Raw genomic sequence first — 25,025 nt, forward strand, 5'->3', positions numbered from 1 at the left:
TGTGATTCCAAGTTTGTCAATGGTTTAAGTGAGTCAAAGCTCTAAAAGCACAAAACTTTAGAGTTGGAGGAATTTAGTCACCTTGCCTATTACTAGTCTAGTTGAGTAAGAGGTATGAATACTGGCTCCAAAGCAAGATCTCTGAGATATCGCTGGTTGTAAGGGACCTGTAAGATTTCCTGGATCAGCATCTTATTTCTTTGCTTCAGCTAGTCTTGTCTCTTTCTAAATCCATGACTAGTACTTATTCATTTTTGCATAATATTCTAATCACTAGATGAAGGTTTTGCTCATCACCAAACCTGATCAAAGTGAGCCTAAGAAGACCCTTCGTTTGAACTCATATTCAGACTGCTTAAACCAACACCCAATTCGACCAAACCCATAAGGACGTGACCTTCCAGGGTCTTGCTATTAAATTTCTGTAAATAGCACAAGATTTCTTTAGCAAAGACTCTGGTTACATATGGCTGCAGTGCAAATCGTCTCTGTAAATCCATTAGAGGCTGGAATTTGTAAAAATGCAAAATTCTCTGAAACCAGATACTGTTTTCTTTTTCTTTGCGGGGGAAATTGGAATCCTAGTTCCAGCCAGTAAAGCCTTCTAACCTGATTCTCCCTCTAGAGGGAGACATAGTCCAGCTTTTATAATCAATTGCCTGCCTTTCATCTTTTACTGTCTTTTTTTTCTGCAGGACCGCTGTTTGCTCTCAGTAGCAGCTGCGGTGGCTAACAGAACTGGCTGTTGGGAAAGAGAAGGAGGGAAGCAACGTCGTCTGGTTCTTCCATCCCATTTTACTGCTTAACTCAACCTGGAGTGTTGGGATCTATTCTTTCTCTGCTTTCTCCTTGCTCTACACAGGGAGACAAGTCACTCCGCACTCCTTGGACAGCCACGCTGGGAGGAATAAGGGGTCTGGGTGGAATGGGGCTTTTGCCCTTTACGGTGACTTTGTAAAAGATACCACCAGTGTGTTTTGACAGTACAGCGCTTAGGGTGGGAGACAGAGAGGAGTCTTTGATTACTAAACCGCCTACGTTTTCTTTCTTCTGGTGATCTGGATTTGTTTCCTCGGCCTCCTCCCCTGCCCCTTCTCTTCTCCCCTCCCGCCTTTAGACAAGTGACTCAGGCGACACCTGCTCGCTTGTATTGGATGTTGGAACTCACACCTTCTCGTTGGTGACGGTGCCAGCGCATTGGGGAGAGGGGTACAGCAGCGGATTTCCCTTCCTTCAGCCCAGGATGCCTAGAGGGGCAGCGGTTGGACTGCGTGAGGCTCTGCCCGCAGCACTTCTAGGCGGGATTGAGGGGCTGCAGCTGGACAGGAGTTGCTGCTAATTGGACTCGGCGCAAAGTCTCTGAGAGGGCATCAGCTGGGGCCTCGCTGCTAAAAGCGGGCACCTGAACCAAGGAATCTAGGCGCCTCGCGGGCGGAGGACAGCGGAGCTCAGAGCATCTCTTCCTTCTGCCCTGAACCTCCCCGGCAACTCCTCCACGTTGGAGCCCCGGGACCTGAGAGAGCCAGGGACCTGGTGAAGTACGAGGCCGAGGCTCCTTTCCTGAAGGTGAATCGTTGCGTCCAACTGCCTTTCCCCAGAGAGCAAAAGGGAGGGCGGGAGACAGGGAACCGAGGATGTGTGAGCGTGTGTGAGAGGGAGAGACAACGTGAGGCGAGAGGAAAAGTCTGCGTTCGGCGTTAAAATCAAACAAATCAGAGATGGAATAAGAGCGGTAATTGCTGCGAGACCGCCTCGATTCTAGCAGTGGGGAGCTGAGCGCACCGCGCGCATCGGGAGAGGACAGCGGGCGACCGCGGGCGCTGGCAAGGGCTGCGGGACTCCGGCTTGTCCTCAATAAACAATTCTTTTGATGACTTTGACACTGTGGAATAAAAAGGGGGAAAAAGAGAGGAGGCTCACGCGCTCCACCTTCCATTCACTGTAAGGGGATTCCAGTTTAAATGTCAAGAGATTCCTGAACCCTGTTTGCCATCGGAGGAGGACACACACCAGCGCGCGCGCACACACACACGCACGCTCCGGACCTCACTCACACGCGCTCCAGGAGCACACACCACCGGACTTCGGTTCCCTATGCCCCTGAACAGGGACAGCGGATTGGCATCTTGGATGCAATGCAAGAGCGATAAGGCTGGCGCGGGCCCGCGGAAGCTGCAGGAGCATCGCTAGGTGTTGCCGCCACCAGGAAGCCGGGCTGCAGGTAGGTGCCAGCCGCACCTTCCGCGACCCTCCGGCGCTTGGGACTCGGGCGGCAGCTGAAGTACCCGGGGCCCGGAAGGCCTGCCCTCCCCGGGGGTCGGGGGCTGTATGGGGCTCGCCAGATGAAGGCGAGAGGTGAACGCAGAGGCGGTTGAGCAACCAGCGTCTCCCTCCAGGGCGGTTAGAACAGGGGCGGGGGTGGAGGGACGCCGAGAGTGGATCAGAGGTTCCGAGAAGGAGGTTCCGAGAGCGGTGCCCTCCCACTCTTCCCTGCTCCGTTTCTCCCAACATAGCGAGCGACCCGGCCGAGGATTAAAGTGCGTTTTAATTCGATCCCTCAACCGAACCTAATTAGGAGTTGGGGGTCGCGTTCAAGGGAGGATCAGTGAGATGTGTCAGGTCACCTTTCTGAAATCTGTACTTTCTGTCCACTTCTGATTAGTTAGTTCTCGGGCCTGCCTGCAGACGGTGGGCGTTTCAATGAGGCTATTGATTTCTCCATCTCTAACTATTTTCGTAAAGAATCATCGTCATAAGTTCCGGAGCCTCGTCCATTTAAAGGTTTACTTAGATTTGGGAACCGGACGCTTTATTACTGAATGAAATAAAGCTTTAATAAAGGATATTACAGGAGAGCTTTAGGAAAAGGATCGTTTTACGAAGAGCATTCAGAAAAAGAACAGCTTCGAGAAACTAATGGTTTTCATTTCTTTCTGGATAGATGCCTCCCAAATCTTGCTAATAGTACGCGGTTTTTCTGCCCCACTGCTTTGCTGTCCCTTCCCCCTTTTGTTGCAAAAGGCCTGGTTCCTACCCAGAGGTGTTTTCCTTAGATTACTGATCTGCACTTGCTAGTGGGGAACGTGTTGTTTTCAGGTACTGCCTTTGCAAAGGAAAGTTTGAGATCCGTCACCCTATTTCTCCTAGAACTGCAGGCTGAGGTATCTAGTCTCCGCTTGAAAAGGAACTGCGGGCGCTTGCAGAGCCCCCGAGTAGACGCGACGTTTTCCCATTCAGTATTCCCGGTTCTGACCGAGTGTTAAACAATTGCCTGAAGCGTTTGGAATCAAATGTATAGTCACCACAGTGGCTAGCTAGCCTCTCTTTACTTGTGCTGGGTGAGTTTGGTTTGTGGCAATAAGACAGAAAATATCTTCCCTTTGTGAGTGTTAAATCCCCTCTTGATTTTTTTTCAGAATCGTTTTTTGAAAAAACAAAAACAAACCTCTGTGCAACCTTTACTCTGAAAAGTACCCCAAAGCAGTCAGTGTACAAAGAGTCCTTTACTTAGGACAGGATGAGTTTCAATAACTATTGACTGAATGATAATTATCTGGTTCCTGTCTTCCCCTACAAGATTGTTTGCGGCAGCAACACCTCTGACTGTTATCAATTAACACATTAAAACTGCTCTATTAGGCAATGTGGGTTAAGACAATGGAGTAATTAAGATTTCCGCGTAAAGTGCTAAATGGCAATAACGCAAAGGAGACTGAAAATACTCCTCAAGCAGAGGATTCAGATGATTTGTATTTACAGCCATTCTATGTTTCCACATATACTCTCAGACTGGTGAATCTTTTACAATTTCAGGTTTGGAAACTAAGAGCCTTAAAAATGATCAGACACAGCTTTTTGAGTCTTGCTTTTACTCGGGGTCCTGCTCCAAACCGTTTGGAGTGTACTTTTTCTTCTAATAAACTACTCTTTCACCACTTAAAAAAATAATAATAATAATAAATAATGATCAGACACATTAAATTTTAATTTTCTCTTCCTACTTTATTCTCTTCTGGATCTCATCCTGAGCCAATTGTTTGCATATTGACCTCTTTAGAGTCTAATTTTTAAAGCCATCAGTAGCCTTTGAAAGGCCATCTGTAACCATACTGGAGCTTATTATATTTTGATTTTTTAAAATTTTCAAGGAATAAAATGGGGTTGCATTATTTATAGATGTAATACTATGAAAGCAGTGTCACGCCAACTGAGAGCTTAGGCACCGTGACTTAAGAGGCAGAACACAGTTTTAGTGTGTTGCTTTTTATTGGGCAATTTTTGACATTAAAATCTTCATTTCTTGCCTTTAATAAAATTTTGTAGTTTAGGATGCTTAAACTTACATATTAATATATAGTGCTATGATATATGTCTCTTAAAGAAGAACCAGAAACCTTGACATTAAAGCAAACATCTATAATGCTACAAGTTGTGTTAAAGGGGAATCGGAGGTTTCTGGGTTTGTGTGATTTTGAATCTGAAAAATATTAGCTATTTTAACAATGACAAATTGGAGAATGAAGATTCATTGAGATGCCCATAGCTGTATGTCAAAAAAGATAGGTATTGCTTAGAGACTGCCTCATAGTATTTACTAACCACCAAGTTGTAAAATGTGATGACACAGCTGTAAACAGGTCTGTTTTTAGACATGGCTTCTTTTCCTTTTCAAAAATTTAAAAAGTGGTGAAACTTAGAGGGTGATAAAAGATTTCATAAAAATTATTTTGCATGTTATCAGAAAAATTTGATGGTCCTGGATCCAGTATCTTCAATATAGCATTTTAATAATGATCCTTTTACAATGTGTTTTTGAACATTGAATTGTTGAGGTGCGTTTTAGGGTTATGAATAGCATTTTAGGTTATGAATTGCCCTATACAGGTAGAGTAAGATGTGGGTCTCCAGCATTTTCCAGGCATTTCTTATTATGGGCCTTAATAAAAGGTAGTCAGATTCTGCCTAAGTTCAGCTGTGACTGCAAACTAACGAACATTTGCCTTTCTAATGCATGTTTTAAACTAAGAATGTTCTGAAGTGTCATCAGTTATTTCTAATCTATTTGAGAAGATGAAACAAACCAGAGTGCAAACAGTTCAGTGCCCCTGCTTTTACTTCTTTAGTATTTTATTAGGGATGCCTCATTAAGTCGCATTATTCTGCAGCTGTTTTGTTCATTAAAGATTCGAGTAAAAATGAAGAAATTTTCTGTGCGATGCAGTTTTGTTTTCTCGGTGACACACCACAAGTTAGTAAAATAAGCATCTAACATAGCCCCCTTTGATCTATGCCTGATATTTACAAATGTAATTCATCAACTTGTTATTAGTAGGGCTCCATCAAAACAAAGAGAAGAAACGGATTAACACAGATGCTGCTAGATATGAAGGCCAAACCAGCTAAGTCAACCTCATCTGGTCCACATACTTAGACAGTATTTCACATGATAAATCTTGCTCATGAAGCATTGATTTTTGTTTTTTAATGCCATGTAATGCAATGAATTTGCTGTTTTGTTAAAAAATTCTTTGGTTAACTTTATTTTGAACTACAGTACTTGGAGCATATTGAACTATACCACTGGAAGAGGAGGAATAATATTACAATGATTTACCATATTTCTTTTTAGAGAACAGTTTTATTATATATAGGTCTGGAGCACAGTCTGAAACGGGAGATGGAAAGGTGGGCCTAGCAAACAGAGACCTAGAAGTTTTTGTTCTTTTTTAGTTGTCATTGACCACTGGATTTATTGGGTAATTTTAAGGAAGTCTGATTCTATTCATTTGACACAGTGATTCAGTGTCCTTGTCAATGAAATATAACTAACGATTCTTGTCTTCTACTTCTTAACAGAAATTTTAAGAGGAATGGTTAGACTTACTAGAATGTGAAGAAAAGTAGGAGTTAAATACATTTCTCTACAATGCCTATCTAATCTTGTATCTATACATATATATGCACATGCATCCATTGATGCAAATGCTTTTAATGGCACCCATGTAAAATACTGGTTTTGTATTGAAGGGGGCAAGAACAACTGTTTAAAAATGTCTACATTTTTGCCCCTATTTTACATGATTTGACCTACAGCAACTGTATCCATGGTTTAACAAGGTCATTTGTAATTGAGTTTTACTGTTTGAGCTGTTACATGCAGTATATTTTTCTCTTTAGTTTTTCTTTTGGAGGTATTTTATTTGTTGGGCTACACATGCAAAAAAAAAATCAATTTGTCTTCTATGTAGGGGCGTTTTGGATTTGTTTATTGACACTATGACTGGGAATTTCAACACATTTTAGTGTGTTGTCTAAAGTGTGTCTGTATGCTGCCTTTATTAAATATGCGCCTTCACAGTAAAAACATAAACCATGGGTTATGTCAGAACATGCTAATCTGGTTTACAAATGGTATCTACAAATTTTCCAGAAGCATATTGATAGTCTATTCCAAATTTATGTTAGATTTCCAAAACCCACCCACTTCCAATGTGTATACCACATGTATATGTTGGATTTCATCCTGTGCTATAATGACATTGGAAAATATAAGACTTTCAGGTTATTTGGGATTCAGATGAACAGTGAATATATTAGCTATAGGGAAAACATTCCATTTTGTTCACAGTGATCCATATGGAGTATGAGAGACAACTAAGGAATCAGAGCTTATAGCTTATGGCTTTTATTAGATAAATCTCTTTTAATCACTTCCTTCAGTCTCCTAAATTACTCCATAGTAGCTGTAACTATTTCATGATTTCCCCTGAATGGCCAGTTAGTAAAGGTACATCTCCTTTTCCCTAGCAGTCGCACAAGAATAGTCATTAAATTATATTTATATTGCTTCTTTTATACAGTAGATTTTTGAAACTCTTTACAGAGAGATTGGATAACGTGATAATGTTGCATTCTTAACAATTATGGGGGTAGGCTGAACTTAGTACTTTGACAAAATGGGGACAAGCAGCCGTACAAGTCTCCTTTGCTCTTTTATCTCCTGGTTCTATTGTAAAGCTAATTCTTCACATAAGCCTGGAGAGTGCAAAGTAGCTTTTGATGAATGCAAGATTTGTTTTACTAAATATTGATATGTTTCTTTTTCTTTTCTGCTATGAACCAGTCAGTGTATAGTTGCATGCATGGGAATGGGTGACTGCGTTGACCTTTAAAGGTCATTCAAATATTCGAAACCTTTCAATTTACAGTGTTAATTGCCTATGGCCTCCTGTTGCTTCATTTGGAGCTTTCTGTTGAGTTTACTAATACAGAATAACACTTTAGCTTTCTGTTGTGGATTAGGCAGCTCTTTATAAGCATGTTTATGAAGGTGTCCATAGTAGGCACTATAACAGATGATTTTTGGAAAAGTGTATTTGTGATTTGGAATTAAAGTTTTCAAGCCAGAATAGCCTGGGCTAGGAGGAGACAGATTCTGGTATAAAAAAAAAATCATCATTCAAAATTATTATATGTAAAAACTGTGCACAGCTTTATTTGATTCTGGCGGAGTTTTTCTTTTTCAATGTCCTTGGAGATTCCAATGAGAATTCTACTTAAATATTGGGGGAAGGAAATAGGCTTACTCTCTTCAGCTCTATTTTGAAAAAGACCATCTATATAAGAAAAGCGAGATGTGTTATTTGTTCCAGTCTTTCTCATAGCTTCATATTCTTTGTCTTTATGGCTCGGAGTAAGCAAAAGTAGGGAACTGAAAAAGGGTTATGTGGTCATAGGGATCTTAATAACAAAACCTCAACCTAGTAATAGGATGCAGAAACTTAGAGTGTATCCTTTGAGAGAGCAGTTTTTCTACAGCTCTAAAACCTGGTCTCTTTGAACAACAGAGCTTTATGTACCAGGGTAGGGAATTTGTGACTGCTCAGATCAGTCAAGTATTCAGAAATGGCTAATAAATGTCATTTGAGGAAAACAACATATACACTTATATTTTCACTTGTATTAGTTTATGGAGAGTTGCAAATTCATTTAAGGTGGACAAAACTGGTTGTTGTTATCATTTCTTTCTTAATTTTACCTTGTTATAGGTGTATGGTGAATGGCATACTGAAATTTGTTGGTGCTGGAGAGTTCAGTAAATTCCTTTTTAGAATGGCTGTCGGACGTATTAGTATCAGTCACCTGGTCCTGCTTTTGTTTGTATTTTCTCCAGAAAGATGAGTTGACTTGAGTGAAACGGCTCTAACTTTAGTTCCTTTATGGGGTGTAAGGAGAAAGGAGGTAGATGATCTACCATTCAGTCGTGCAATCCACAGGCTAAGGGCAGAGCGAAAGGGCATTGCAAGCTCATACTCCATAAAACCATTTTGAGCAGTTTTAAATTCAAGGAAAACTTTTTAACCTATTTTTTTCAGCTTTAGTTCTTGAAATATTATATCATAGTAGTTTCCTGCTAAGATACATATTTAGCATTACTGCAAACACCATATAGATTGTTGGCGTGTTTATATAAATATACCAGAATTGGGTCAAAATTAGACGTTGCTCTTTGAAAATACATTTGCTAGTCACACCATTTGTTGAGTGGTGAAACTTCATGGGCTTGCATTTTGGATGGATAAAGTTTGAAAATGATTATTATAAAACCAATGTGGTGCAGTGGCTAGAGCTCTGCTTTTGTAGCTCTACCAATAAATAACAATGTAACCACAAGAAAATCATTTTATTTCTCTGTGCCTCAGTTTCTCAGCAGTATATTTTTCGGTCAAGTTTTCAAGACAATTAAAAATCTAGTTTTCTGTTTTCCCTGTGTTCAGACCTACTAAGCATCATGCAGTGGGAGGTATAGGAATAGCATTGCAGGACACCCCTTTTAGTTAGGATCTAGCCCATAGTTACTGGCACATCAATGCTTTTTCAATAGGTTGTCTGTAAATGTTGCCCAGCTTTGTAAGATTGCGATGGTGATGATGATTATGGTGATGAGTAAAGACTATATACATGGGGATGTAAAATTGAATTGATTAAATCTATAATTTAGTTTAGCCATTTTGCCTACTTTGCATGATGCTGTTTTATGGCAAAACAAGTTGTTTTGCTAGGCCATGAGTCTTAGGCTCGTTAGGGTTACATGCCTTTTCTCTATTGCCAGTTTTCACAGTCACTGAAATAAAATGGTTTTGTTGATCCACCCAAGTAGAACTAGGCTAGCAAATGAATAATCTTCATATACCTGTTGATAATTAAATACATTCATTCAAAATCTGTGTATGAATTTTTGAGCATTTATAATTCTTGGAATAGTTCATTCATTTATTCAATAAATATTTATTGAGCACTTGCTAGGTGCTTGGGGTGTCTCAGTAAACAGAAAAGACAAAGACACCTGTCCTCATAGGGTTTACCATTTTGGTATATTACTTGAAGTTTTGAAATGAATCAGGAGGAATGGTTCAAGAATGTATTGTGCTGTGTCTACTCTTGCTACTAATTCTTGTTTATTACTAAAGTACAGTTCTGAAAAGAAATAGTTAAAATAGTTAAAATGTCAGAGTTGGAATGAGTTGTGTAGAAAAATAGCATAGTATATATTTAAGGTGAGGGAGTATGTAATTCAGTGGGTTGATTCCAGCTTACAAGGTCCATGATCAAACTGAGGGTGACACAAACAGTAGCTCCTTTTCCTGAATTACACATATGAAAGAATAATTTCACATAGGCTGAATGCCTTGAGAGCAGTGACGTGATGCTCCCTAGAGCCTCTTTAAAGGGTCGCAAATGCAAACACCTGTAGAGGTCAGGCTGGGAAGTGAATATGAGAAGCAGACCAAATGGAAGATGACAAATGGCAACTGACACTCAGCCTCAGCTAATGTTGGGGAGGCCATAAGGAGTGGTGGAGCTTCCGGCCAGCATCGAAGTGGGACAGCTTGAGCCTTGGCTCCACTTGATGCCATGCTAGAACGTGGGTCTGGTGTTGCCAGATTTTATCATTTATAGAGGAGAACTTAGGTGTGCAGATTTTCTGATGTGTAAGTTCAAGATTTATAAATATGGTATTGAATTGAAAGTTGAAATAGTGTGTGGTCCAACAGACATATCTGTAGGCCATATACAGGCTAAGGGGCGTGAGCATGTCACTGTTGACGGAAGGATATGTGAGGACAGCTAGTTAGAGAGATAGGGGTATGCCTGCCCTCTTGTCATTTCTAACCATAATCTTACAACCCCATTGGTATCTGGAGTCAGAGTGGTTGCCAGTAAATGGCTCAGCTGGAGCAGCTGAACGGTAACAAGGAGTGGCTTCATCTCCTCTGTTTAGTTTTCTTCCTATTGACTCATTGTGCAGTTGATGTTGAACTTACCTTGAAGTTGGTGGCATCTTGTAAGGTTTAAGAGATATGCTGGGAATTCAGAAGTTTAAATTTATTCCAAATATTTGGAATGGGCTGTATAGTTCTATAAGGCCTTATTCCTTTAGACCAGTGCTTCTTAAACTTCCACATGCACACAAATCATCTGGGGGAATTTTGCTAAAATACAGGTTCTGGAGTGGGGTCTGAGATCCTGCATTTCTAACGTGCTCCCAAGAGAAGCTAATGCTCTTGACCCGTGGACTACAGTTTGAGTCTCAAGGCTTTAGAGAGCTTTTTTACCACTGAATTTCATTCCGTGCATGTGGAAAGATGGGAGGCCTCCAACTCTTAATGTCTCTGACAGGTTTCTCCCTGTGGTTAGCAGCCCAAACCTGTCCACTGACTGCAAACACTTTTCTCAAAGTCTCTTTAATCTGAGTACAGAATTTATAAGCATTTTGCTTATTTTTCTATTGTTCTATTTCGAGGACGTATTCTTACTCCAAACCATTAATCAGAAATTGTCTGTTCTTCACATATTAATGCAAGTTTGATTTACTTCCTACCATTTGAAGACGTAAGTTTATTTATTTTGTAACCAAGGCATTATATTATACATGGGTATATAATCTTATACAGCGCCAGTTTTAGCTTCCTAAATCATTTTTGGAATTTCAGCAGTAGTTGCCTCCTTTTAGGACTTCAAAATTTTGGCCGCCATGTCTAGATTTTTATTCCACTTAAGTAGTTTTTATGAGTAGGTAGGAGGATAGACTTGAAAAAAGACATGTGTTTATTGGGTTTACAGCTTTAAACTGAATATATCTTCTTCTTTTTTTTTGGTCCGCTAATCCTAAATACCTTTCCAAATGTGGTCTCTTTAAGATTGAAGACATAATAACATTATTTAGGGAATTTTAATTCTTTATGTATTATTAGCATTCCCCCCCCCCCCCCCCCAAGCCAGTTTTACTAATAACAAGTGTCATAGCTAGGTTTGTGACTCTGGTCTACTCCGGTGTGACCTGGGCCTCATGTCACAAGCTCAGGTCACTAAGTGAAATATTTTGTCAGTTTTATCAATGCCTTGGAAATTCTTATGTTTCTTATGCTGGCATGTTATAAATGAGATTAGATTCAGACATGTCAGTCTGAGGGAGTGAAGCAATTTGTTTTCTTGCAAGTTGTATGATTAATATAGTTTGCAATAGTCATACTATTAAAGCTCTCTCAATTTCTTTCTTTTAAGTGCTTAGAAATGTCTATGGTATTAGAATAGTTTTGTTCATAGCTGAATAATGGTATGGATTCACTTTACTAAGTCTGTTACACTGTAAACTCTATGAAGAAGAACCATATGTATCATGTTTCTATCAATTCCCAGCTCTTAGCCTAGTGTCTAGAACATAATAGGTACTTAATAAATTTAATGGGAAGATGATCAAGAGTTGATATTGATAAAATGTCTTTTTGCATATTTCTTCAATGTGTCAAGAAGCATTCTGTGAAGCATTGTCACTTGTTCTAATTGAGTGGTGTGTGTGTGTGTGTGTGTGTGTGTGAGAGAGAGAGAGAGAGAGAGAGAGAGAGAGAGAGAGAGAGAGAGAGAGAGGCAGAGAGAATTTATTGGAGAGAGGAGAAAGAGGAAGAGAGAGGGAGAGAGAAAGAGAGGGCTGAGAGGCTATTTATTTTTACCTACACCTGACAGGTATTTTTAGCGTTAAAAAATACTTACATTCTAAGCAAAACATCAAGGACAGATATAAAATAAGCATACTGACTGATATTTCCATTCTTTTCACAATTTATTGTAACCTGGAGGTTTAGAGACTACATATGCTTGTGAGTCTCCTGTTGTATAAATAAATATTTGTCAATGTCAAATTTAAGTGTTGTTAATCACATATGAAATATATTTTGATTGCTCTTGTCAGTGACTTGACTCATCATTCATTAGGGAATTTAAAACCATTTATTCTTATCTACATAATTACCATTTTCATAATTTATTATGAATCAGATTTGCTTTTTTCACCTTCAGGAAAACTTTTGACTGTGAAACCATTGTTCTTGGCTTCAATGATATTGAAAATTATTGGTATTCTAATTTTAAATGCTGTTTAGTACAGATAATGGGCATTTAAGTATTTATTGATTTTATTTTAGTCCTTCTGGATCAAGTAAAGCTTTTAAGTGCTTGCTGCCATAGAAGATTTTACAAAATTAAAACTTTGACTATATTTGATTATTAAGGGAACCCATGTGTATTATAAAACAAACAAACAAAAATCAACTAAATCATTAAAAACTTAAAAGAATTTTTGCATTGCCTTTATTTTAAAAGATTGCACTAAACTATATTATATATTAGCATCCCAATATGCCTAAAAAGTTTCTCAAAACCCTGAATATGATGTCTTCACTCTTTGAAGTATAAAACATACTTTTGGAACTCTTCAATTAGTCAGAAGACAAGCTTTGAGCTGAATGGACCTGTTTTTTTCCCCGTATTGTCCAGAAAAACTGAGTATAATGAAGATCTAAGGTTATTGAGCTACGGCTACTGTGGAACTTATTGAAAAACATAGATCTATTTTTCTTCCCCAACTCAATCCCAAATATGAGACTAATGAAAAATTTATAGACTGTATACTACTAAAAGATTTTCAAAATCAATCAGAATTAAAATTGTATACTGGTGAATTTTACCTTGGGGCAAAATTGTTATACATCTAGAAAGACTGGGTACGCTATGGTTTTCCTTGCCTAGTATCTTTTCCCAGCAGCTGATTACATCTAGTCTTTAAAGTGGACTTCAAGGTTTGTGGCTAATACTTCACTTTGTATTTTGTGAAATCTGCCACAAGTTCATTGGGTATATGGTATGGCAGACTGGAGTGCAATGAAGGAAAAAAGCAGATTGAAAAGCTGGCAGTTAGAGATTGAGAAGGTTAGCATTTTGTAGGATATAAATGGGAAGAGGAATTAGATAGGAGGCCAGATGGAGTGAAAGGGAGAAAATAGAGGTCAGGAAGGAAGTTTGTTCTAACTAGCATTTTCATACAAAGAGGAAATCCTTGACCTTTGAGAGAGGTAAGAAGTTAGACAAAGAATAAATCCATTGTAGTTCTCGGGGAACAAAGAGATAAAATGGCAACAAACTGAAGCAAGACTATAGAGGAAAGAAAAATGCCTGGTGCCAAACCAGAATTTCCCCTTGGTCTTGTGAAAATTCTATCCAGGAATGAGAAATTTTTGTCAAGGCTTTTTACCAAACTAAAAGTCAGAAAGAATGTTACTGAACCGTTTTGTCATTGGTTTTCTCATTGGTAAATTGGATTTAATGATTACTTAGATCCTTCCAAGCTCTCCAAGTCAATGATGACCATGGGTCATCCTTCTATGCTTCCATTCTGTCACATTAACATATCTCCAACACTGCACTTTCTCTCTGCTGCTTCCCTATACTGCGAAATTCTTGAGGTCAAGGAATGTGTCTTACTTCACCTTGTACCACCCAAGCCTAACCTAGGACATTTTCAGGCATTTAATTAAGCATTTAATTAATTGATCTTTAATTTTTTTATTCTAAAATTCTAAATTATTTAAATCTTTTATTTCTATACTAAACAGAATGTGTTCCAGAGGCATACATAATAACTATATTTGCACAGTGCTGTATTATTTACAAAAATGCTCTTATGCCTATGATTTCATTTGACACTATAAAATGACTGCGGTTTAAGGCGGAGGGCTATCTTCAAGTTCAGGTGAGAAAACTCTGGTAGAGAGTGGTTAGAAATTAGACAACCAGGGAGCGCCAAGAGGCTGGTTTGAATTTAGAGCCTATTTGCTGAGAGACAATTTTCCATGGGTCTGTCAAGACAGTAACTGCCCTTTTGTTCCATAATATCTTTTAAAGGATGTTTAAAAAGTGAACAGCCTTGGAAGATACTGTGTCCAACATAATAAAAATAATGTCTTCCTCTAGGGCAAAGGGCAGGCATGTTTTTAGCCTATTATAAAATATTTGGGTTCATTAAGCTCAAGGTTCCACAAACCAATGAGTGTGCAATATCCACATAGATGCCTTTGTGTCACACCTGTGGGACATGGGGGCAGAGGGAACCTCCTGAAATGTGATGTTCATGCTGCTTGCTATGCAATGAGTACTCAAGACCTCTGTCTCTGACCCAGGAGTCTCTTTTGCCAGCATCCATAAAATATGGTAGGCTAACTTGTAAGCAAGTAGGGTAAAAAATCTCAGACCGTTTCCAGTTCTTGATAGTGTATCTTTCTGTCACATCAAATGAAGTCTCTTTTTCTTTGCCTAGTTTATGTCCGTTTTTGTAGCTGCCCTAAGTAAAGTTGTAACAAAAATGAGTGACCTATTTAATAGAACGCTGCCAGGCTTTTCCTGTTCCCCCACTGGAGTTCCTCCAGAGGCCCATCCTCCTCTGATATTTAGAAAGATGCTTTGGTGGCACTGTAGAAGATAGTTTCCTTGGCGGACAGGAAAGGAAGCCAGGGAGACCAACTAGAGAGCTACTGTAGTGATTCTGCTGAGAACTGGCAAGAGTTTGAAGAAAAGAGTTGGAAGAAGGGAGGAAAAGAAGACACAATTTAGAGGTGGGAGATGGAACAAACTGGTCTTGGAGACTGGCTATGTGGGAGAGGGAGAGAAAAGAGGCAAGAATAGGTCCTGGTTTAGGTGACTGGTATTGTTTATATAGTAAGATTCCTCAAACTACTGTAGTCTATCTAGATAAAGACAATAGGTTTAATTTTAAGCATTTTGAGTCTGAGATGCCCTTGGGATACCCAAGAGGAAATCTAAGTAAATAGTGGTAAATTTTAGTCTGGAGTTTAAGACAAAATTATGGGTTAGAGATAGAGGGTTGGGAGTCATCAGCGTACATGTAGCAGTGTACATGAAACCTCTAACTGGATGAGATCTCCAGAAGAGTGTTTAAAAAACACCAAGGAGAGAGCCGTGGGGAACAAGACCATATATAAAAGAATCTCAGCTCTTTTAAATGTCAGCAGGAAGAGTCACCTTTCTCTGTGTTAGTCTCTCTCTGGGTTTTTACCCAGTTTACAGCAACTTGGCCTACATGGAGTCCACCTTTCCGGCAGTGATCTGCTGCCTAGAAAAGCTGATGATAGCAGGAAGAGAGAGCAATGAAGGAAAGTGGGGAGCATGCCTAGAGTTCTCCATTTCCATTTCCACTCTGCTACCCCCTGAATATCATTATGTCCCAAGGCTGTCCCCCTGCATAGCTGTCACGAATAAGAACATGTGAGGGGATGGAGATTTTTCCCTGTGGTCTTTATTCTCTATGGAGATCTATAGACATTTAAAAAATTGAAAACTTGAGCGTATACAGTGTGTCTGCCACTGTGGTAAACACTTTACATGAATTATCTCATTTAATCCACACAGTAATTTCAGAGGAAGGTATTATTGTTATCACTATTTTAGAAACAAGTGACTTGACCGAGGACACAGCTTGTAAGAAGTGGAGGTAAGTCTTGAATCACACACCCTGCCTTCAGAGCTGAGTTTTAACCATACAGTACTGCTTCTCAATCATGCTTTTTGAAAAATGAGACTCATTCTGCTTAGTAGAATACTGGTTAGAGAATTATCTTGGTTCAAATTATTTATATCTAGACATCCTAAATCTGTCTTATTTCTTTAAGTTTAGAATTATATCATTAAAATTACACTGTAACATTCATAGCATTCTTTGAAAATGTCACAGATTTGCCATAAACGGCTTTATATGACTCTCTTATTTCATTTGATGAAAAATTTTAAATAATGAGATATAAAACTAGCATTCAAGAAAATCTGAAAAATTTATATACTCATGTATTTATTCCTTTGAATTGAAAACCAAAACAAAACAACTCCAACTTCTAACCAAATGTGAGCTAAAGTGTGTCTTTTTCTGGAATTTAAATTCAGGCTGAAATATTCCGTTACATTTATCTTACAAAAAATCTCTCTTGTGCTCTTTGCTGTGTAAGAAATGGAAATCTTGGGGGCAGGGTGGGAATAGCCTATGCAGCAGCCCTGTTTGCAGACCTCAGTTGCATTTGTAGAACATCGATATAAGACTAATTAGATGCTAAATGCTTGGTGAGTATTGAGCAGTGCAATCTTCTAATTTTCTGATTAATGACGAAGCTTCATGAAAACATTAATTATATTGAAAGAATTCAGACAATTCCTTTTGAGTAAACAGAAAATATATCTGTAAATGGACATTTTCCCTAATAATATTATAATACAGGCAACAGTCTATGGTAATAAGAATAGTATGTTCCTATTCTTGAATGTTATGGATGTTTTTAATATGATGACAACATCAGAGGAGGAATACTGTGTTATAGTTGTCTTTTCTTTTGACTCTGTCTTTAGAACTCAATGTTGGAAAAGAATGGGAACAGATTGATCTCTTTTTATTAATGATAGGTATAAATGCAATAAGTGGTGTGTGTGTGTGTGTGTGTGTGTATGTCTGTATGTGTATTTTCAGAATATATAATACATATTATATGCTCTTTGTATACTTGATTCACTTCTTTGGTCTGAATTATAGTTGTTGATTACAGAATGGAATAGTAATTGGTGATAATTTGTCTTAATTATCAGTAAGTTAAGTATCACTATAGATTGTGCTCTAAAATTATAAATAGAAACAAAACTTTCTAGCTGGGGCTAAGAGACAGGTCCTTGTGAAGAATAAGGTTTAAAATCATAACAAACAGAATGTAACTCCATTTGATGAGCCACTTTGTCGAAGATGACAGGGCAGCTTTTTGTTTGTTTTTTGTTTTTAAACGACTGGGGATATGGCAAAATGAAAATGTGGTATAAGAAGAGCTTATTGTAAATACACAGTAACTAAAAAAGAAGAAAAATGTGAAGTTTGAAGAAATGATATAATCAGAGTAGTGAGTAGGCATTTCAAATATTTTCCTTTACACATTTATAATAACATTTACACGTGATTCCCCCTCCCCTCCCAATAATCTTATAGTTTTAAGCCAGGAAAAAACTTAGCAGTATTTAGAATCTGAGAGCCTCACTTTATAAATGATGTCCCAAGGGCCAGAAAAGTAGCCAGATTTGCTGAAGGGCACAGAAATTGTGGCAGACCCAAGTCTGGAACCCATGTTTCCTGACTTTCCAATGGGATATTTTCACTACAAATAATCTTTGTCACCTTTTCATAGAATCAAAGTTCTGGGAATTTGAGAGGCACCTAATCTATCTTGCTTTCTTACACTGATTTAGAAAGTTACATGAATATTGATCCAATTAAGGGGAAAAATCCACAGAGAAAGGAATGCTAAAATTTCATTCAATAATTTATTCTAGAGTTTAAAACTCTGTTTGTCAATACACATTTAGCCATTATTTATGGAGCACCTACTATGTGTCAGACACTGTGCTATATGCTGCAGATACTTGATAAGTAAAGCAGAGAGTGTACCTGGAGTTTATAATCTAATGAGAGAACAGCCAATAAACAAAATGTATTTCTGAATGTACATACACGCAAAAATATTTGCAGATTAGGTTAAGTACTATGTCAGAATATTTATCTTAGGTTAAGTACTATGTCAGAATATTTATCTTCAGATATTTAGAAAACAGTGTTGTGCTGTGTTTCCCTGAAAATAAGACCGGGTATTATATTAGGTTTTGCTCCAAAAGACGCATTAGGGCTTATGTTCAGGGGATGTCCTCCTGAAAAATCATGCTAGGGCTTATTTTTCAGTTAGGTCTTATTTTTGGGGAAACACGGCATCAGTGGACAGACGTACAAGGATAAAGATTTTGATTCAAAATGAGAGTAAACTTGCAATATTTAGAGCTGTCCAAAGATTAAGAGTTTTAGAAAGTGGTAGATTTCTAACACTAGGAGTGTTCATGAAAGTACAACTGGACAGCTCACAGGAGAGTATGATTTTGGGGGCATTCAGACATTAGATGGACCCTTTATTGGTGTCTTTCTTTTAACTTCCTTATGGGTAAATTAAATTCTTTCTTTTAATTTCTTTATGGCTAATTCCAGAGGATTTTATGTAGCCTTCATTTTATTTGATTTCTCTGACATTTCATCTAGGTGACCATTCCCTTCTTTTCCAACTCCACTCTATTCCCCCACAGGCTTATTAAACAGTATTTATGGTTGTCTTTGTACTTCTATGATATTTGCTTAGAGCCTCTTTGGCTGGCTTTTCTTCCTCATCCTTTCCTTGAAATAGTGATGTTCCCCAATACTCTGTTCCTGGCATCTCTCTCTTATCAACAAATTTACATTTCCTTGATGGACTCATTGACTCTCATTACTTAACTAGTGCCTATGTGTCGATGATTTCCAAATCTGAGTTTCCTCGTAAGACCTTTTCAGTCTGAATGTCCAACTGTATACTAGGTCTCTCCATCTGGATGTCTCAGAGGAATCAAACTCAACATGTCTTAGATGGAACTCATTCTCAACTCCCTCAATATTCTTCTCCCTCTGTTTTCCTTTGTCATCAAATAATATTTAAATCTGTCCAAAGACAAAGTTGCTTCAGAAAGTGGTGAATTTTCAACCCTGGAAGTTGTTGTGGATCCTTACCATTCACCAAGTCATCTTGATCAGAAACTCAGACACAGGTTTAAAAGACACTGGTCTGGGACACAATCCATGACACGTGGGAGATACTTAATAACTGGATCACAAATGAATGGATGATGTTAATGATTGATACTGGTACCACTTTTTTTTTTTTTCTTCTGCTCTCAACGGAGATTAAACTGTTTGAATAAGGAAGGTTGTGGAATAACCTTTTCCACATATTTTCAATTAAGAATGTCTTAAAGGGAAATTGATGAAGACACCCTTCAAGGTCTTTTCCAGTTAGTCAATCTCCTTTTATCCTGTGAATGTAGAGGACATGAGACTAACATTTACTGAGTACCCTACATCAGGCCATGTCCTAAATTAGGAACCTTCATATATACTGTATATTAGTTCATATATTCCTCACTGACCCAAGGGCCCAAGGGATTAGTATCAATATCTGCATCCTCATTTTATAACTAAATAGTTGAAAGTCTAAGAGGTTAGGAATTCTGCTGAAGGCCACGAAGCTTATTAGGTGACTAAACTTGAATTTGAACCCAGGATATATGAATTTAAAGGCAAAGGCTTTCTCCAGTTTCCATTTATATTCTGTTTGTATTTTCAACTTACCAAGGTCACTGGCATATTAATTCTATCTTTATATGTAAAAACACTTTGCATGTTCATCTAACTGTATGTAATTAGCATGTATTGAGCACCTACTTTGCATTTATACTGAGTATTATATGCAGTAAAAAGAGGCAGAAGTCAGCCCTTGTCTTGAAAAGAGCTTTTGACGTAGTTGCCTACAGAATTACTGAACATGCTGTCTGGTTCATCATGAAGGTTGTGGAAAAATATTTTAAATCATTCTGGATCCAAGATTATGCCTGTAGCACTTCATTTTTCCTGTTGAATTGTTATAGTTGCATGATCTTGGAAACTTTTTGGTGTATTGATGAATATATTATTTATATAATGTCAAGAGACTCTTCTATATAGATGGAGCTGTTGAAGCCCTCTACTGGGTACTTGCACAACTTTGATTTATATCTATTAATGTATCCACCTTGTAATGAAATTACTTATATATTTGCCTTTATAACTAGATTATATGATTCTTGAGGGCAGAGACTGTTATTTTCCTATTTTCTGGCACTTTGTCCCTTAGTGGATCTTTGTTGGAGGATGAAGGAAGGAAGGAAAGCATCCTTGTCTTCTATTACCTGAACCTATAATTTTGTCAAATAAGAATATTATGTTTGTCTAAAATGTTTTCTTGTTTTACTACATGATACATATACTGTTTTTCTTTTTGACAAAGAGATTTTGTGATGATTTGCTTCAATAGGTTTCCAGTTGCGTATAAAAATATACATGTGAGAGACAATACACTTAAACTCGGACCATCTTCTAATCCTCCATGAATTTTTAAAAATGATAGATGTGGGCCTATGGCCAATTTCTTACTATTATAACAGATTTATATATTTATTTTTACTTGATCTCAGTATTATCAGTATGCAGTGCACCAAAAGGGAAGAAAAGAGGTCCTGTATAGTATCCCATGAAATTTTTGTCTTTTGGGGGTTGCCTTTTCTCAAAGATTCATTACCAAGGGAATGTCCTGCAGCAGAAGTTTCTTGTTACTGCTCTAACTTTGTTCTCCTCATCACAGTAATTTTCTTTCAAAATACAGGGCCTGTGTTTCAGAATTTGGAATTGTTCTATACTGTAAAATTTTAGCAGAGTGGAGCTCAAAAATTGCACATGGAGGATTTGCTTGCTGTTGTTTTCTCTATTCTTTTTTTCTCTTTAAATACTATAGATTGTATGAGTCAGTTATCAGTAGAGAAGTGATGATTAATAATGAAACAATAATAGTAACAGTGATTAATACTAAAATAATAGCAATAATGCTACATATGGGACTATGTGACACCTTAAATGTGGTGGGTCATAGTGAACTGAATAATGTGGCTAGGTTGCAAACAACTTATTGGTTCCAAAATATTGATCAATCAAGAAGCGCTACAGCATCCTAAGTATAAAACTAAGAATAAACAGTTTTAAAAATTGTGGCTATAAAATGTTCTGAGGTAGAGCCATAATAATAGTCTAATAACTAATGTAGTCTGCTACCTGATAAAACCCATGTTGCCCCAGGGGTTTATAGCTCTAGATGGTCCCTATTTAGTAAATCCTATAAAGAAGTAATAAACAAATGCATACCTTTGGTAGAGCAAATGTGGAAATGGAAGAACATAAAAGCAGAGTGATCTATCTCAGGAACCTGGCTGACTTGATGTGCAAGTTGGACAAGTTTCAATACGAGTATTTCTTTTGTGTCTTGGCAGCATTTCAAAAGAAGGTGCATCTTGACACTAGCTGTATCACTAGGAAATTTCTTTCCTCAAAGAGGTCTAAAGCACTTAGCCAGTGTGATGCTAATGACTTAATGTAAGATTCACCTGACTTAAAAAGTATCTGTAATTAGAATTATGGTGATGAAAACACTGGATTCTTGCATATAGTCTCCTTGTTCGGCATTTCAAAGAGGGATATCAATTATTTCAGGCCTCAAAGATACTATTAAGTCTTGCCCTAGGGTCCTTGGGACTTGAGTTTTCTCTTCTGGCTTCCATAAATCCCTGGTACAACAAGACAAACAAGAAGACAGTTATGGTACTTGGAAAGAATTTAGAAAGCAATACAAGATGTGCATTGTTTTAGAGTATTTTTTAGATATGTGTTTATATTGTAAGCTGATTTCTATTATACACCTCAGACTAATTTCTAGTATGTGGGTGCTGTCAGTTATGAACAGAATATACGAATAAAAGCATTTATTAAAAAAAACCCTGTTACTTATTTAAAAACATCTATTTTTTTGTGCTGTTTTCTAACTTACCACTCTTCTTATTGGCTTCACTCTTTAAAGTAATCCATATACACTTACAAACCTTTTACTAAATGCATATTTAAGGCACAGAAAACACTGCAAAGCTAATACACTAATACCTGTAATACAGGTAGTCATCAATTTATAATACAAATGGTTGTGTGCAGGGACGTGTGTGATGCATTTGAGAATATTGCAGTGTATCAAATAGATCATAGACTTTGGAATTAGACAACTAAAATTAGAGTTATAGCTCTATTGCCTACTAGCTATATGATATTGACCCAATCGCCCCATTTCCACAAAACCCAAAGCTTTGAAATTCCCATGCTTTGGGTACATGAGGAAGGTTGGAGAAAGTAAACACAGAAGGAGGAACTAGAGAGATGGTAGTTGAATTAATGTGGTGTGATGGTATTAAATGTAGCAGAGAGGTTAAAAGAGGGTGAGGAAAAAGTTGAGATAAAAGCCATCACATTCTGAATTACAATTTAATCAGAATAGAAACTGAGAAGGCTTGCTCCCTGAAGATAAATGAAGTTTAGCTCTTCTTTATAAGGATGTTTTGTATGACAAAATAGCTCATTATAATTGGGAAAAAAAATATTTCCCCAAAGTATTAGGGAAATAGTATTAGATTTGTTAGGGGGCCTGCATTCCAATTTTAGCACAGCCAGTAGCTAGCTTTGTAACTTTGGGCAAATAATTTATCTGGGCCTCATCTGTAAAATGAACTGTTGAGGGAGGAGAAGCATATATGATTACTACTATTACTACCACCAATACATTAATAAATTATCAGCTATTGTTTATTGACCCCTTCGTGCCATGTACTAATTACTTTATCCTTATTTAATGTTTTATCTAAAATTTTGTGATTTAATCAGAAATGCCTCAGAAGCACTAATACTGGAAACGACTGAATTAACCAAGATTATATTTAAAAGTTTTTCCAGTTAATTTTTCGATTTTCCAATTGATTAATTGCTAGGTAGGTTAAAAAAAAAATATTTTCACTCTTGAGTGAATTGTGTGTGTGTTAATGTCTAAGACCTGAACCCTGGCTAGATTTAAAACTTACAAATTCTCATGGGAAATAGCACTTGCATTTTTAGGCATATTGCTTCCACTAAAGACAGACATACTTATTAAGAAACTGAATGAAATATTTCTTTAAAAGAACTCAGTGTCTCAATAAGTCTGCCTAGTGTTTGTCTGCAAGTTTCAGCACGATAATGTCTTCTTGAGTATAAAAATATATCTTAAATTCTCTAGAACAAGGTAAATGTTCTCAGGTTCGACAGAGAGAGAAATTGTTGAAAAATTAAGTGAAACTTTGGCTGCCCTTCAAAAACCTCAAGTTTACCAAATTGTAGATCAATGGACTCAGTTCTTACTAAAACTTCTTTGTACAGTAGGGTCCATGGCATAAGCATGGATGTTCTTTGAGCCATACTTGTGAAAAACAAATCCAATACTCAATTACTTGTTCCACTCTCTTTGATTGCCTGAAATAAGACTATTTATAACATTTTCATTTTCTCTGCTTTCCAAAAATAAATCAAATCTCAGCTCTGCTTATAGAAGCATCTGTTGAAGTGAAAATTCTTTTATTGAAATCATGGGAAAGAGTTAAAAATGCAACCTTCCCCCACTTCTCCTCCCTGCCGCCAATCCTTGTGTTTTTAATATAGCTATCAAAAGAAATATGGCATGTCAGTACCCATGATTATTGCTGATGTCCATGTCTCACTTTGCCCAGCGTTTCAAAGATTTGTTGCCATTATGTTAGGCCAGTGAGAGATTTACAGTATGTGGAAAACAAACAGCTACATTTGCCATACTTAAATAACAGCCTCTCTCTAAACACATCTGTCTTCAGATGCAGATTTTACAAATGAAAGAGGATATTCTGTGGGTTCTTACATTTACTGACCTCTCAGTTGGTTTCAACAAATCGTCTTTAAATAGGTAAGACACCTCCCTGAAGATGAGAAGGAAGGTCAGAGAAAAACTAGAACCACTGCCCTTAGCCATTGTGAGAGAGAGTATAAGAAAAGTGAGCAGTGATTGCTTCGGGCCCAGAAGATAAGGCGCTGAGAACAGTCATGCCATCTTAATAACAACACTCCAAACTGCTGTTAACTGTTAGGGAAATAAAATAAATAGTTGTCGACAGATAAAAGACCAGTTCCTAAGAGCAATGAAGAGTTGTGATTCCTGTTTTCTACTTGTGTTTGGAGATTCTGAGTGGAAGTGAGGCTCGTTTGTACAGAATTGTAAAGGGAGTGTGGCACTGAACATACCCCTTCATATTTCCCATGGAAGATCCTTGCTAAATCATGTATTTTGCTCCTTTCCGAGACAAGCTGGGTTATATTTTAAGTCTTTTGAAATATTTTAACCTTTTTTCCCCCTGGCATTCAGATATCTGCACTATTGTCCTGACTTCATTACTGGTTCTGTCTTCCAAACTCCTACATGCACTCCACATTTTAATGTGTTTAGATTTCTCCAAATACTCTTTGTTTTCCCTCTTGTGTATTTTATTTATGCTACGTCTTCTAGTAGCCATCTTTTACATTTGCCATTGGAGAAATCTTTCCCTTACATTACTATATATAGGCAGGAAGATGGGGAGAGGGAAGGGAGGGAGGAAGTGTGGGAAACAAAGGAGGGAGGAAATGAGATCGTTCTTAAGAAAAGGTGCACCCATAGCTAATACTTGTAATAGATTATAATAGTATTACCATTGCAGGCAGGGAAAAATCCCCACCACCTGTGTCGCCATGACAGTTCCTATAAGGGCTAATTAAGAACAAGGGACTCCCATCTCCCCAGGGGAAGAAGTGGTCAGCAGAGACCCGCCCGGGGCACCCCTAAATCTTGAATATTTTGCACGCTCATTCGAATAAAATCCTAAGCTTCTTTGTTCTTTGGTGCAGTTGCTTTTCTTCTGGGCCTGCCCACTCTCAGGCCATCTTGAGAGTGTACTGTACTATTTCCTTTCTTTTAATAAATCCACTGCTTGCTTGGCTTTTTTGCATTATTCTGTATATCCTGGAATTCCTTCCTGTGCTGATACAACAACCCTTGTTCTCGGTAACAATTAGACCTTATAAAAGATGGACTTTTTTTGTTTGTTTGTTTGTTTGTTTTGTTTGGTGGTATGCCGCA

General features: G+C 37.7%; 1 protein-coding gene across 2 annotated transcripts in view; it reads left to right on the plus strand.

Moving 5' to 3' along the window:
* The first annotated feature begins 724 nt into the window (after positions 1-724).
* TAFA2 (TAFA chemokine like family member 2) overlaps positions 725-25,025 on the plus strand; it is a 429,252-nt gene continuing 404,951 nt past the window's right edge. Inside the window, exon 1 of one of the 2 annotated variants that reach the window (XM_074325470.1) lies at positions 725-2,221. The gene's annotated coding sequence lies outside the window, so the exon portion shown is untranslated. The remainder of the gene's footprint in view (positions 2,222-25,025) is intronic. The other variant, XM_019732468.2, reaches the window with a different exon arrangement.

The sequence above is a fragment of the Rhinolophus sinicus genome, linkage group LG02, assembly GCF_036562045.2.
Source record: "Rhinolophus sinicus isolate RSC01 linkage group LG02, ASM3656204v1, whole genome shotgun sequence".
In the NCBI taxonomy this organism is placed as follows: domain Eukaryota; kingdom Metazoa; phylum Chordata; class Mammalia; order Chiroptera; family Rhinolophidae; genus Rhinolophus; species Rhinolophus sinicus.